The sequence below is a fragment of the Nothobranchius furzeri genome, chromosome 11 (assembly GCF_043380555.1).
Source record: "Nothobranchius furzeri strain GRZ-AD chromosome 11, NfurGRZ-RIMD1, whole genome shotgun sequence".
NCBI classification, from domain to species: domain Eukaryota; kingdom Metazoa; phylum Chordata; class Actinopteri; order Cyprinodontiformes; family Nothobranchiidae; genus Nothobranchius; species Nothobranchius furzeri.
This window is the reverse complement of record NC_091751.1, coordinates 34,171,468-34,187,367: the sequence shown is the minus strand read 5'-3', so window position 1 is coordinate 34,187,367 and position 15,900 is coordinate 34,171,468. Positions and strand designations below refer to the sequence as shown.

The 15,900-nt window shown below is 45.2% G+C and overlaps 1 pseudogene; it reads right to left on the bottom strand.

The window, feature by feature from the left end:
- LOC107383693 (mitofusin-1-like) overlaps positions 1 to 15,900 on the bottom strand; it is a 45,629-nt pseudogene that overhangs the window by 9,088 nt on the left and 20,641 nt on the right.

The window sequence follows — 15,900 nt, the reverse complement described above, 5'->3', positions numbered from 1 at the left end:
GTGCTGTGAAGTTTGGATGATTTTTACTGCTATTTTTTCATTTTTTTCATTTTTTGAGCATTTGTTATTATGTGTAACCATGGCAACTAGCTAATTTACAATCGGGAGCAGCTGATTAACATCGGGAAGGCTGAAAGAATACCTCAACTGAAGCCACAAATCCCAAATGAGCTAAAACGCAAGAAGCGTGGGTGCAGAGCGGGAGCAAAACGGAGATAGAGAACGAGGAAATTCAAACCATCTCTTCCATCGATCATAATGGACAATGTGAGATCACTGGCCAACAAGATGGATAAACTCCAAGCCCTTTCAAGGACTCAGCCAGAGTATCGGTAGTGTAGTGTTATGTGTTTCAGTGATACTTGGCTGCAGGACTGTATCCCCGATTCCAGCGTCTCTCTGCCAGGATTCCTGACTGTACGAGCAGACAGAGATCTGAAGAGGAGCAGGAAAAGAAAAGGAGGTGGCGTGGCAGTGCTTGTCAACAACAGATGGTGCCACCCAGGTCATGTTTCAGCGAAATGTCATCTCTGCAGCCCAGATGTTGAACTCTTGGCAGTAAGTTGTCGCCCATATTATTTGCCAAGAGAGTTCACCAGTGTTGTCTTGGCAACCGTTTATATTCCACCTCCAGCCATTGCTAAAAATGCATGTGATGCCATCAGTTCCGTTGTCGCTAAGCTACAAACCCAGCACCCCAAAGCATTTGTGGCTATATCTGGTGAATTAAATCATGCCTCGCTCTCTGCTACAATTCCAACATTTCAACAGTTTGTCAGCTGCTCCACCAGAGAAAACAAGACATTGGATTTGTGTTATGCAAATGTAAAGAATGCATACGTGTCCAAAACAAGACCTCCTCTGGGACAATCAGATCACAATCTTGTTTTTCTCTGCTCAGAATACAAACCATTTGTTCAGAGGCAACCTGTGACAAGAAGAACAGTGAGAAAATGGTCACAGGACGCTGAAGAAGCCCTGCAGAGTTGTTTTGAGACCACAAATTGGATGACTCTCTGCCAAGGATATGAAGAGGACATCAATGCCATGACTGGATATGTCACTGACTATATAAACTTCTATGTGGACAATATCATACCCACCAGAAGAGTGAGATGCTTCTCTAATAACAAACCCTGGATCACCAGTGAACTGAAGAATTTGCTAAATGAGAAAAAAGAGCCTTCAAGGAGGGAGACAGGGAATTATTGAAGAGTATACAGAAGCAACTGAAGATCAAGATCAGAGACAGCAAGGAGGCATACAGGAAGAAGCTGGAGAACAAACTACAGAGGAACAATATCAGAGATATCTGGTCAGGGATGAAGAAGATCACAGGCTTCAAGCAGAGGAAGGATTGCACAGATGACAGCCTGGACACAGCCAATGAACTGAAGAAGTTCTTCAACAGGTTCAGTTCAGGAAGAAACCCAGCATCCTCCTTGCCTGTCCCCAGCCAATCAGACATCCCATCCTCCTCTGATCCAACATTTTCCTGTCACATGTCAGCTCTTTTGTCCTCTACCGCAGTCATGGACTCTTCTGGTTCTATAAGTCTGTCTTCAACCAAGTCAGGAGATGCTGCTGCCCCATTTACCTCCCCCTCCCACCTATCTGTCTCTAGAAGTCAGGTGAAGAGGCAGCTGGAGAGACTGAACATCAGAAGCAGGGACCTGAAAAGGCTCAACAGCCTAATAAAAAAGGCTGGTTCTTTTCTTGGGACGACTGTGGAACCACTGGAGGAGATAATGGATGGCGTTGTTGCAACCACCTTTTTAATCATTTATTCCTTTATCATGACTACCACTTGCCACACTAGAAAATGGTAAGAAACTTTAACTCCACTGAATTTTGGTTTTGGCTAGTAGCTATGAACGTAACTAAGGTACGGAAGCTCTGCATAGACAAGACGTCAAAAACTAAACACAAAGGACTTCAATAAACTGGATGCACTTCTGTCCTGCTAATGTTCACAGCTGATGCTAACACCTGTGCTCCTGGATGCAGAGCACCATCACCTACAAAATGTTGTCTTGTGAGTGTTTATGTAGACAAATAAACGTGTAGATAAATGTGTAGCTATATACATAAACTTGTTTATATTCAGTACAAGTTATATAGGGGCATTTTTGGCTCCTGTTAGTTGAAAAATATGAGAAAAGCCTCTTGAGAAAATAATTGTGAATTAAATCACAATTAGATTATTTTCCTAAATCGTTCAGCCCAAGTGTACAGGACATCTGCTTGTGTGTAATCAGATATCTCTATGGGAGCTTTCTGAGCTGAAGAGGTGGTGAACTTCTGGACTTTTCCTCAGACAGGCTCATGGATGCGCCGCCACATTGGAGACAGGAACAGGTGCTATTCAGCCAAAGTTTCATCATCAGGAACATTTTCTAAGTGACACGTCTGTCTGAGAGACAGGGTTAGGAGAACACTCACTTCAGGGGGAGGAATCTTCCTGTTCTGGTTCTGCTGCTTGCTGTCCACCTTATGTGTCAGTGACAGCGAGCTGCGCTGAGCAGTGACCTGCTCAGATGTTCTGATGGGAAACTTTTCCTGATTGATGTAGCTACCTCTGCAACATGTGTAATGATTAAAATGTCAGAGCATCTTCGTGTGTTGGGGTAATTCTTTCTGTTATTTCTACGTCAAAATAAATGGTGAAATATGAACCCTGCCGTTTAATCGTTCTGCGTTCTTGTGAAGACTGCAGCAATCAAACATTAAACCTGATTAAGCCAGGCGTTCTGTACCGATATCTTCGTCACTGTAAACAAGGAAAAACCCAACTGATCAGATCCTTTCCTTGCCTTCTAACATAGTTTAATGTAAATTTCGTTCAGAACAAAGTTTAACTAGATGAATTGCATTTCTTGCAGAAATGCTGTTTGAATGCTGGATAGCTCAAACTGTTAGCTGAATCAGCTTAATAGCTGAACTGAAGCTGAAACTAGGCAAAACTGTCAAAATGAGCTGAATGTATTGAAAGACATAGAAGCAAAAATCATCAACCAAGTAAAGCACAAAAATTAAGTGAATAATAGAGAACAATAATCCTAAACAGCAGAAAACTGAAATATGTGAACAGTGTATAAAAATCTGGACAGCTAAAATGTCTAAACACCTGTTATTTCAGTAGGACAAGTTTAACAGTTTAATATTTACATTTAGCTGAACTGTAAAATTAGCAGCATTTGCTAAATTTGGAAACTGATTGCTGAAGCTGCTGAATAGCTGAAGTGAAGCTGAAACTAAGCTAAACTGTCAAAATGAGCTGAATGTATTTAAAGAGCAAGTCACATCAAAATCTACTTATTTTAGCTGATAACGAGTATAAATGAGTGTCTAAAAGTGTTGCGGACATGTGTAGTTATTATTTTTGCATTTTGATGAGTTTTCTTTGAAAACTCTAAATTCTGTCAACAAACATCAGTCTAGCGCCATCGTTGTCTTCCTCCGCTTATCCGGGTCCGGGTCGCGGGGGCAGCATCCCAACTAGGGAGCTCCAGACCGTCCTCTCCCCGGCCTTCTACACCAGCTCCCCCGGCAGGACCCCAAGGCGTTCCCGGACCAGATTGGAGATGTAACCTCTCCAACGTGTCCTGGGTCGACCCGGGGGCCTCCTGCCGGCAGGACATGCCCGAAACACCTCCCCAGGGAGGCGTCCAGGAGGCATCCTGACCAGATGCCCAAACAACCTCAAATGGCTCCTTTTGATCCGGAGGAGCAGCGGTTCTACTCCGAGTCCCTCCCGAATGTCCGAGCTCCTCACCCTATCTCTAAGGCTGAGCCCGGCCACCCTACGGAGGAAACTCATTTCGGCCGCTTGTATCTGCGATCTCGTTCTTTCGGTCATTACCCAAAGCTCATGACCATAGGTGAGGATTGGGACGTAGATCGACCGGTAAATCGAGAGCCTGGCTTTCTGACTCAGCTCCCTCTTCACCACGACAGATTGGCTCAGCGTCCGCATCACTGCAGACACTGAACCAATCTGCCTGTCGATCTCCCGATCCCTCCTACCCTCACTCGTGAACAAGACCCCGAGATACTTAAACTCCTCCACTTGAGGTAGGACCTCTACGCCGACCCGGAGTTGGCAAGCCACCCTTTTCCGGTCGAGAACCATGGTCTCAGATTTGGAGGTGCTGATTCTCATCCCAGCCGCTTCACACTCGGCCGCGGACCTACCCAGCAAGAGCTGAAGGTCAGAGCTGGATGAAGCTAGGAGGAACACATCATCCGCAAACAGCAGAGACGAGATTCTCCTGCCACCAAACTTGACACACTCCACACCACGGCTGCGCCTAGAAATTCTTTCCATAAAGGTAATGAACAGAACCAGTGACAAAGGGCAGCCCTGGCGGAGTCCATATATATATATATATATACATACATATATATATATATATATATATATATATATATATATATATACACACACATATATATATATATATATATATATATATATATATATATATATATATATATATATATATATATACACACACATATATATATATATATATATATATATATATACACATACACATATTAATATATATATATAAAGTATATATGTATGTATGTATATATATAAAGTATATATGTATGTATATATATATATATATATATATAAAGTATATATGTATTTTTTTCAGGCTAAATGAACCCAATTAATCTGCTGTCAGACTGAGTAGTAAAGGTGAGTTGTTTTTAATCATCATGTAATCTTTATTACAGCCTTTGAATTTTAACATTAACTACGTTTTCGTTTCATAGCTTATTGCTACACGTGTGTTGCTGCTGCAAGCTTGGAGCTAGATTACATCATGACATCATGAAGGAAACTACTGATTCTAGTCATGTGACACTTGGTGACATGTGAGCTGATTCACCTGGTAAACAACATGTAAATTAAATATTTGGGTTTTTGCTATTTAAAGTAAATTAACTAATAACCTGCATTATTGTGGGACAGTCAGCAAAATATGGATGCTACACCATGAGGCAGGCACACGTTAATACTCTATAAGAGCACATAAGGTGAGCAACACCACATATTATTATTGTACACTGTCCTGGATTTGTTTTCTTTCTGCATCTCATCATTAGCCTGGCTGATCACCTGATAACTCCTGTCATCTGGTTGTGACAGCATGAGGATGTCCTCACACACCTGTAACCTATCAGCTCATCTGGCAGAATAGAGAGAAGAGACAACACCACATCTCCTGTTCCTGGAAAACCTTCAGCCATCCTTCGATGACTGAGAACCTCCATCAGCTCTGTCTCCTGTCTGCTTACAATTATTTTAATAAATATTGTGTTTGACAAGTTTTTTGTGCTGCCAAATATCTCATTTTGATTCCAGTTTTTTTTATTTTAATGGATATTTATAAATTACATTAATTGAATTATCACATTGTTGCATGTTTAACTAGCTCTATTGTGATTAATTAAAATAGCACCTCACAGTTAAAAGCTTGTTTTAATTTCAAGCATGTTTAAGTATTTATGGACATGAACAGGAAATATATAAATTGAGATTTATTTAATTAATATAACAAATAACTGTTTAGAGGAGGAAAGAGTCATTTAAAGGTACATTCTTCTGGAAGCTCCTGATCCTGACCACACCACCAGAGGAGACCAGCTGCAGACACCAGAGGATCACCTACGACCAAGAGAGCAGCTGGTATCAGTAAATAAATAATGAAATCAGGGCAGTTTTAGTGGACTGTTTTGGATTGTGTAACATAAATGAACCCATTACAGAATAATTTTCTCATGGGATATTTTCATGACTTTCTGTGCAGCAGACTGTAACTTGAGCCCAGGGCTCCTGGAGAGCTGTATCCAGCACGTTTCAGTGGTTTTCCTGCTTTAACAGGTCAGATTAGCTGCTAAGCAGCTCAGCTATTTGTTGCTGATTAAAACCAGGTGTGTTGAAGCAGATAAATCTCAAACATGCTGAATACTAGCTCTCTAGGGCTGTGGAGCCAAACCCTGCAGCTAATCTAATGCTATGGCTAACGGCTACTTACCATTCAGAGCTGGTTCTGTTGGGTCGGTTCCGGTAGTTTCAGGCAACTCACAAGCTCAAAACAATAAGGCTCAGGTCCGCTTGTCTCCTCCAAATAGACTTGGTCCCTTTCTTCTCGAGTGTCTGGGTAAAGAGGGGGAGAAACTTCCTCCACTTCTAATGACTGCTCAGAGTGAAGGGAGCTAGCTTCGTCTCATTACCCATCCATCTTTGTCACTGCCGCGGCTCCGCCCTCTCAGTCCGCCAGGCAACGCCTACTAATGTTGCAGTTTGTAAAATTGATATGTGGGTGAAGGATGCTGAGGCACGCTTGACCTGCCCTTTAAATATTTAGAAGCAAAAATCACCAACAAATGTAATGAATCTCAGAATATAGGTGGAGAATGGACAAAAAATGCTAAACAGCAGAAAACTTAAATCTTTGAACACTGATTAAAAACTCAAAAGTTGAAATGTTGCTGGCATTTGAATGAGAATAGTTTAATAGGTAAAATTTTACAATTGGCTCAACTGTGAATTTAGAAACATTTACTGATATCTGAAACTGATAGATTAACATATGTTCAGACTTAGTAGGGAATCGATGAATGGTTGGATGAATGAAATGATAAATGGAATGTTGGATGGATGTTGGATGGTTTATTGGATGGATGGATGGATGGATGGATAGAAGCATGTACAGATTTATATGTTGATGGATGGATTCCTTAGGCCAAGCCGATCGATTTGATGTCTCACTTGTGTGGGTGTGTAATTCCATTTAGCCAGAATCAATCAATTAATCAATTTCCCTCTGGGATTAATAAAGTATTTTTGAATTGAATTGAATTGAATTGAAGATGATTGACCTCACCCAATCAGGGAGCTGGCAGGGAGCGGTGCACTTTCCCACCTTCTGACGGTCAATCAAATTTAACTTGTTTCTAGTTGTAAGTACAGATAGCTCAAAAAGATCAAAAACAGCAGTCTGTTAATGGCTCAATATTCAGCTTTTTATATTCATTTCTATGAGACTTGGTAAAAGTGATTTGTAGTTCCTTGTGGTGTCATGGTAACAGATGACAGGAGTCTGCTTTAATAAAGCAATGCACAATGCCACATGACTTTTTAAACTTTGAATAACATTTCTATATGAAAGTATGTTGATACAGTTGTGTCTAAAATGTTGTTAAATGTTGTTGCTAAGCACATTGCCATGGTAACGCAGAACACAATATCAAGTTAATACAAGACTCTTGGAACTACGCAGGTTGAATTGATGTATCAGATGTGCGGGTGCATATTTCCTTTTAGGCAGAAGACAATTGAAAACTCTCAGCCAATGCGAGAGCAGCAAAGGAAGAGGGGGCGGTTCCTGCCTTCTGACTAGTGTTAAAAAAGCTATGCTGCTAGTTTTAAGTGTACAGAGCTCAGAAAGATAAGAAACACCAGTTATGTTATAGGCTCAATATTAGGCTTTTCAAATTTCTTTCAATAAGACTTGTTTGAGGATATACTTATGCACTTGTGTTACCATGGCAACATATAACAAATTTACAATACAATACAATACAAGATTCCTGAGACCAAACTGGTGAATTTGACGTGTCATATGTGTGGGTGCTCGATCCTGCTTGGACAGAAAATGGTTGAACACTCTCAACCAATCAGAAAGCAGCACTGTTTTCCGCCTTTTCCCCCGGCTGTAGGAGGCCTGCAGTAGTGCTGTACGGTACTGCAAAATTTGGTATCGATCAGATACCAAGTAAATACAGGGGCTAGTATTGCCGATACCGATACCAATACCGATACTTTTTACTAGTACCATCTAGTTTTGTGGGATTTATTAAGATAAATAGGATTAATAAAACTCGAGTTTTCAGACAAGATTCTCATACTGATGATGTGTTCATCATCAATATGAGAATCTTGTCTGAAAACTCAAGTTTTATTGATTATTTAATTATTTTGTAATTTTTTCTTTAATAAATCATGTGTACGATGATAATAAAATACAGGGAACATTTTCAGGCAAATAAAGTTTTCATTAGGAAACTCAAAATGGTTTTAAATGGTTAACAAGCTCAAGATTTTTTTCTATTTGAAATCTATAAAGCTGTGTAAAAAAATTCAAAATGGCGCTCCTTTTTCTGGTCTGCCATCATGCAGCCACAACAGTGCTTTCTGCTGTTCTGTGCTTGTCTCGTGCTGGTGCGCTGTTTTACTTTTTTTTTAATGTAATGGCGGACTTCCCCGTTGACTGACATCCGTGGCAATCCAATGACAGTGCTTTACTGGTTTTTTGGGCCAATCACAGCGCTCTTTTAGCGAGGTAGGCGGGATGTCCCTGCAAACAAACATGGCTGCCGCTCGAAACGGTCCAATCACAGGTATCAGCCAGGTAAACTACAAATCAAGATGGCTGCCGTTCTGTAGTGGTCCAATCATGGCGCTATATAGATTTAATGGGCCAATCGCAACACTAAGTAGGCGGGATGTTATTGGGAAAAAAACAAACAAACAAACGTGAGTAGTCGCTCGTTTGAAACGGCTTTGGCATCAAGTTTGGACTATTATGACTTTAGCTTTTGTGTAAAATTGTGTAAGTAGATGAAGAATTGTGGAAGTAGTTCAATGCCAAAAAACGTACGGAAGCAGAATAACTAACTATAAAGAGAAACAGGAAACGGGTAATAACGGTTCTTTGATGGAAAATGTTGCCAAATAAAGGTCACTAAAATTAATGGAAGTCAATGGAGGTCCACAGAAACATATTAATACAAGTGTGTGTGTGTGTGTGTGTGTGTGTGTGTGTGTGTGTGTGTGTGTGTGTGTGTGTGTGTGCGCGTGCGCGTGCGCACGCTCCCACCGTTTTGTACAGCTGTAGAGTGTCTGGCATCGGACTGAAGTCGGACCTGAACTCTTCCACCAGAACAGGAAGACAGTAGATCTGATCCAACAGCGCCGAGGTCACCTGACCACAGAAACCAGGTCCTGTTACCAGGGGCAGATTTAGGATTCAAGAAGATCGGGGGCTTGGCCCAGATAAGTGATTTCTACTTTTAAATGAAACATTTCAACTTTCACATTTTGAGCATGGTAAAGCGTCTGCTGTAATCTAGATTACACGTCTGAAACGACATGATGATATAACACGTTTACTGTTAGCTTCTATCCAGCAGTGTGAAAACAAACCCTCACTGGAACTTTACATCAGGATGGAAGCTATGTTAATGCAGTAATCCTCATGTATTCATATCCTTCCACTAAAGAAACGACTAAACTCACAGAAGTCACTGAAATAACTATTAACTCAAATACAGCAAGTAAAAAACACCTAAATTATAACAAGTTATTAGAAATTAGAACTGGAACGCTCTGATGCCGTTGTCCAACAACAGGAACAGGAAGTACTGCCGTTGTCCAACAACAGGAAGTGCTGCCGTTGTTCAACAACAGGAAGTGCTGCCGGCACAACGAAGGTGCTGGTCCTCATATTTCCTCTCAAGTAAAAACCACAGGATAAATAGAAGCAGCATAAACACAGCTGGCATGTGTGTTGTAAGATGTCATGTTAAGGAAATGGTCGCGCCCTTGTTTCTCCCCTCCTCAGATGTAGAGTGGTATGACCCAATTGGGGAAGTGGTTAGATTTGTTGTGTTGGCGCCAGTTCTAGAAATACAGTTGCTGGTTCTCCTCCTTGAACCGTCACCTTATCGTGGTGGAGGAGTTTGAGTGCCCTAATGATCCTAGGAGCTATGTTGTCTGGGGCACTTAGTGCCCCTGGTAGGGTCTCCCATGACAAATTGGTCTTAGGTGAAGGGTGAGACAAAGAACGGTTCGAAGGATCTTTCATGGCGGTTAAAACGAAGAGTCGGAGTACCCGGCCCGGAGGGTTACCGGGGTCCCACCCTGGAGCCAGGCCTGGGGTTGGGGCCCGTGAGCGAGCGCCTGGTGGCCGGGCTTTCGCCCATGGGGCCCGGCCGGGCCCAGCCCAAACCGGATACATGGGCTCGTCCAACTGTGGACCCACCACCTGCAGGAGGAACATGAAGGGTCTGGTGCAATGCGAATCGGGTGGCAGACCAAGGCGGGAGCCTTGGTGGTCCAATCCCCGGACAAGAAAACTAGTTTTTGGGACATGGAACGTCACCTCGCTGGCGGGGAAGGAGCCGGAGCTTGTGGCAGAGGTTGAGCGGTACCGGCTAGATATAGTCGGACTCACCTCGACACATTGCATTGGCTCTGGAACCCGAGACCTGGAGAGGGGTTGGACACTCTACTTTGCTGGAGTTGCTCCGGGTGAGAGGCGGAGGGCTGGGGTTGGCTTTTTGTTAGCCCCGAGACTCTCTGCCTGTGTGTTGGGGTTTACCCCGGGGGACAAGGGGGTAGCTTCCTTGCGCCTTCGGGTCGGGGAACGGGTCCTGACTGTTGTTTGTGCTTATGGGCCAAATATCAGTTCAGAGTACCCACCTTTTTTGGAGTCCCTGGGACGAGTGCTAGATAGTGCTCCATCAGGGGACTCCATTGTCCTGCTGGGGGACTTCAATGCTCACGTGGGCAATGACAGCTTGACCTGGAGGGGTGTGATTGGGAGGAACGGCCCACCTAATCTGAACTCGAGCGGTGTTTTGTTATTGGACTTCTGTGCAAGCCGCAGTTTGGCCATAACGAACACCATGTTCGAACATAAGGATGCCCACCGGTACACTTGGTACCAGGGCAGCCTAGGTCACAGGTCGATGATAGATTTTGTAGTCGTATCATCTGACCTGCGGCCGTATGTTTTGGACACCCGAGTGAAGAGAGGGGCGGAGCTGTCAACTGATCACCACCTGGTGGTGAGTTGGATGAGATGGCGAGGGAACATGCCGCGTAGACCTGGCAGACCCAAACGCATAGTGAGGGTCTGCTGGGAACGCCTGGCAGAAGAACCTGTCAAGACGGTCTTCAACTCCCACCTCCGGCAGAGCTTTGACCACGTCCCGAGAGCAGTGGGGGACATTGAGTCCGAGTGGGCCTTGTTCCACTCTGCGATTGTCGAGGCGGCTGTTGCTAGCTGTGGTCGTAAGGTGGCCGGTGCCAGTCGTGGTGGCAACCCCCGTACCCGCTGGTGGACACCAGAAGTTCGGGGAGCCGTCAGGCTGAAGAAGGAGGCCTACAGGGCGTGGCTGGTCTGTGGGTCTCCGGAGGCAGCAGACAGGTACCGGATAGCCAAGCGGGGTGCAGCAGTGGCAGTTGCCGAGGCAAAATCTCGGGCGTGGGAGGAGTTTGGTGAGGCCATGGAGAAAGACTATCGATCGGCTCCAAAGAGGTTCTGGCAAACTGTCCGGCGCCTCAGGAGAGGAAGGCAGCAACTCGCTCACACTGTGTCCAGTGGGGATGGGGAGCTGCTGACGTCAACTGAGGCTATAGTCGGACGGTGGAAGGAATACTTTGAGGAGCTCCTCAATCCCACCAATGCACATTCCGAGGAGGAACCAGAGCTGGGAGGACTGGGGATGGACTGTCCGATCTCGGGGGCAGAAGTTGCGGAGGTAGTCAAACAACTACACAGCGGCGGAGCCCCGGGGGCAGATGAGGTTCGTCCTGGGTATCTCAAGGCTATGGATGTTGTAGGGCTGTCATGGTTGACACGTCTCTACAACATTGCATGGTCATCGGGGGCAGTTCCTAGGGAGTGGCAGACCGGGGTGGTGGTCCCCATCTTTAAGAAGGGTGACCTGAGGGTGTGTTCCAACTATAGGGGGATCACACTCCTCAGCCTCCCTGGAAAGGTCTACTCCAAGGTACTGGAGAGGAGGGTCCGATCGATAGTTGAATCTCAGATAGAGGAGGTGCAATGTGGTTTTCGTCCTGGCCGTGGAACTGTGGACCAGCTCTATACCCTTGCAAGGGTGATGGAGGGGGCATGGGAGTTTGCCCAACCAATCCACATGTGCTTTGTGGATTTGGAGAAGGCTTATGACCGTGTCCCCAGGGGCACCCTGTGGGGGACGCTCCAGGAGTATGGGGTGGGTGGCTTTCTGTTAAGGGCCATTCAGTCCCTTTACCAGAGGAGCGTGAGTTTGGTCCGCATAGCCGGTAGTAAGTCGGACCTGTTCCCAGTGAGGAATGGACTCCGCCAGGGCTGCCCTTTGTCACCGGTTCTGTTCATCACTTTTATGGACAGAATTTCTAGACGCAGCCGTGGTGTTGAGTGTGTCGAGTTTGGTGGCAGGAGAATCTCGTCTCTGCTTTTTGCGGATGATGTGGTCCTCCTAGCTTCATCCAGCTCTGACCTTCAGCTCTTGCTGGGTAGGTTCGCGGCCGAATGTGAAGCGGCTGGGATGAGGATCAGCACCTCCAAATCTGAGACCATGGTTCTCGACCGGAAAAGGGTGGCTTGCCACCTCCGGGTCGGGGGAGAGGTCCTACCTCAAGTGGAGGAGTTTAAGTATCTCGGGGTCTTGTTCACGAGTGAGGGTAGGAGGGATCGGGAGATCGACAGGCGGATTGGTTCGGCGTCTGCAGTGATGCGGACGCTGAGCCGATCTGTCGTGGGGAAGAGGGAGCTGAGCCAGAAAGCCAGGCTCTCGATTTACCGGTCGATCTACGTCCCAATCCTCACCTATGGTCATGAGCTTTGGGTAATGACCGAAAGAACGAGATCGCGGATACAAGCGGCCGAAATGAGTTTCCTCCGTAGGGTGGCCGGGCTCAGCCTTAGAGATAGGGTGAGGAGCTCGGACATTCGGGAGGGACTCGGAGTAGAACCGCTGCTCCTCCGGATCGAAAGGAGCCAGTTGAGGTGGTTTGGGCATCTGGTCAGGATGCCTCCTGGACGCCTCCCCGGGGAGGTGTTTCGGGCATGTCCTGCCGGCAGAAGGCCCCCGGGTCGACCCAGGACACGTTGGAGAGGTTACATCTCCAATCTGGTCCGGGAACGCCTTGGGGTCCTGCTGGAGGAGCTGGTGGACAAGGCCAGGGAGAGGACGGCCTGGAGCTCCCTAGTTGGGATGCTGCCCCCGCGACCCGGACCCGGATAAGCGGAGGAAGACGACGACAGTTGCTGGTTCAACAAGCTCCATGTCTCTTTCTTTACATAACACAAACAATGTGCATAGCATAGCATAGCATAGCATAGTTTATTTATATAGCACATTTAAAATGCAGCATGGGAGCTGCTTAAAGTGCTGCACAGGCTAAAACAAAACACACCCATTACAAGGAGCTAAAACTAAGGATAAAATCTCAATTAAAAGCAGAGAAAACATGAATAATAAGAACACATTAAAACAATGACACAATAAAACACTAAAACGAGTCACTGTCTAAAAGCCAAAGTGTAAAAGTGGGTCTTTAAACGAGATTTAAAAACCGCCAGAGATGGAGCCTGCCGAACTCCAATGGGCAATGAGTTCCATAGCTTTGGGGCAGCATGGACAAATTCTCGTTCACCCCGCGATTTGAGCCTCATCCGCGGCGTGTGCAGCAGCAATAGGTCAGCCGACCTCAACGAGCGGGTGGGCACATATGGAGTGAGAAGGGCAGAGAGGTAGGAAGGTGCCAGGTCACTGAGCGCTTTAAAAACAAAAGTCAGTAACTTAAACTGCACTCTGAAAATGACAGGGAGCCAGTGAAGATGTGCCAGGACAGGTGTAATGTGGCTACGTCGGTGTGTACCCGTCAAGAACCTGGCAGCAGCATTCTGAACAACCTGCAGCCGATTCAGGGCAGAGTCCGGAACACCAACGAGGAGGGCGTTTGCATAGTCCAGGCGAGAGGTAATGAATGCATGAATGACTGACTCCAAATGCCTCCGTTTCAGGATTCGTCTGAGGTGAGTAAGGCGGCGAAGCTGATAAAAACACGACCTCACTACAGAGTTTATCTGTGGGGCCATTGTGAGTCCAGCATCCAGCTTGACCCCGAGACTCGTCACACACTGTTTGGGGTTAAGGGTTAAAAGGTCACAAACAGGGTGAGAGCCATGGTGGTTGCGGGGGTCAAAAACAATAAACTCAGACTTCTTTTCATTCAGTTTTAAGAAGTTGGATGCCAGCCAGCCCTTCACGCAGGTTAAATAATCTCAACTAGGTGTGTGTAGAGTGTTTCTGGTGCTTCAGAGTGGTGATCCCTTTGTTGAGGGTCTGACCTCATGAGGAAATTACTATGCAGTGATTTTCTCCAAAATGACCGTGCTTAAATTGCTCTGAAAAGCAAATAATCACATCAGCGCCAAGAAACTTCATTTCCCATGATGCTTTGCACACGGAAGCATTGGGATGATGTCACCGCCTAATACCAGAAACACGTTCTGCGCATGTGCGGGAGGCCGTGGAGCTTTTCCCGCGAACTAAGACCATAAATCTTCAGCAGAGACAAAGAAACCTGGTTCTTTTGCCCAGGATACCTGGCGGTAAGGACACGCTTGTCGAACGCTCCGACAACTTGAGCACGCGGAAGCTCTAAGTGCCCAAGTTGAGCCACGCAACCGCTGGAAACCACTCCAACTCCATCGGGACCTGACTGGGAACGAGCGGAGCTCCATCCAGCTCTCAGAGACGCTGTAAGTTGTCAAACTCAGCACAAAAGAAACTTCGTTCTCTTTGTGTCCAGCCCGTGGAGAAACACTCGTGGAGGTAAACAACGGAGAAAGCATCAAACCGACGGACGACGCCAAACTGCGGAGAAACACGGAGAACCGTCAAATCAAACAGCTGGGGACGCCTTGCTGTTCTGGTGATCAGAAAACTCATTTCTCTCTCTCCTCTTCTTCTCCCGTTTCCTCTATAGTCCAGAATAAGCAATAAAACCGCGCTATTGCTTAAAAAGTAGCTTCGTGTTTTCCTCTTTCGTCCCAAAAACGTCAGCCGGGTCATTTTGAAAGAATAAACTGCTTATTGATCATCGTTAATATCTTTAGTCGTCAGCTCTGACCAGGCTGCCGACTCCTTTTAGATTAAATAATTTACAAGTGACCTTTTGTTGTTTGTTAACTTTTGAAGTGCTTGAGTTAAGTTTTACTGTGATTCTAAGCCACTAAGTGTTCGGGAAAGTTGAAAACTTTACACATCCAGGTCTTCTGTGGAATGCGAGGGGAGGGGAAGAGCCCCACACACACTCACAGCTCACTCCCCCCACCTACTCTGGGGAAACAAAGACCCATTCATCTCACACACACACACACACCACACACAAACACCTTGAACATTATTTTGAATATACATCCTTTTATTATATCACATGGTTATTATTCATTTATGCCACTGTTTATTCATTTGACACATTGTTTAATTAAACGTTATAAAATTCAGATTTTCGTCTCCAGTAGCTTTGTTGTGTCGAAGAGAAGTCTCTGCTCCAAGGATTCTACGAACTTCAAGAAAGACTGATAAGAGTTTTGGATTCAATTTTTCCCGTTTGAAGGGAATGGTGCCCCGTATATCTAAGAATATCTTAATTAATTAATAAATCAGTAAATATTCCCATATTTACAGAATTTATTGAAGAATCCAAAAGTAAGTTAAAGCTTACTAATTGTTCGCTCCTAATAACCCCAACACCTTAAGGGCAGTAACTGTACTTCAGCCTTCAAATGAAGCCTAAATAAAGGTAAAGAGTCCCAGAACAGAGCTGAGGTTAACACACCTGTCAGCAGGTGTTCTCCTGATGGAGGAACATGCTTGTTGTTTCTGTCTCTGCTGGACACACTCTAGTTTAGATGGACTCTGTTTTCAGCAGAAACATGCCAGGGACAGCTGTTCTTTTGCCTTTAACGGGAGGGGATGGAACAGCTGAGAACGAATTTAAAGAAATAAATGACATTTACTGGACTAAATGAGTAACTTCATGGTGTTACTGGATTTACTTCATGTACTAAAATA